Raw genomic sequence first — 741 nt, 5'->3', positions numbered from 1 at the left:
CATGACATATATCTAGAATTTTAAAGAACATTCACATAGCAGTTTATAAAGCGTGTGTTGAGGTACTGGATTCTGACTGTACTCAGTAGGCTCCGTAAGCAGTGAAGTGAGCATGGGCCCAGGGAGGGTTTGTTACCCCAGCCCTTTCTCTTCTTTGCTTCCTAGCTTGGAAGTGAGGAGCTTCTCTGTCAGGTATTACAGCCATGAAACTGCCTTGGCATGGGACTAAACACAAGGAGCCGAGCATAAATTGAAGTCTTCAAAGTTTGAACAAGAATAAATCTTCCTTCCTTCCTTTCTCTCTTTTTATAAATTATCTCCTATATTCTCTTTTAACAGAAACACAGAGGCATGTTGAGAGAAAAAACAAGGCAGTTATAAAAATATTAAGGTTACTTATTGAATTTTAATTTATTAATCTGAAAATGCAATACTGTCTTTCAGCTAATGAAATAAAATTTTTTAATCATATGTGAAGTGTTCTCAGATTCTCCCTTATTAAAGTGATTTCAGTGAAGGCAATGGATACTTTACACATATGAGTGACCTAAAAGAATGGGCTGACCACATACCCAAACCTCCACAACTCTGAAGGGAAAAACACACATGATGGTTTAAAGAGCAATGCCTGATCAGAAAGTATGGAACTATTCAGTAAGCAGTGAGAAAATAAACTTACTTTAGTTGGTCTCAGATAATGATTGGCAGTAAAACACCAAACACCACACCAACACATTATTC

The sequence above is a fragment of the Arvicola amphibius genome, chromosome 10 (genome assembly GCF_903992535.2).
Source record: "Arvicola amphibius chromosome 10, mArvAmp1.2, whole genome shotgun sequence".
Taxonomy (NCBI): Eukaryota; Metazoa; Chordata; class Mammalia; order Rodentia; family Cricetidae; genus Arvicola; species Arvicola amphibius.
Note: the sequence above shows the minus strand (reverse complement) of the source record.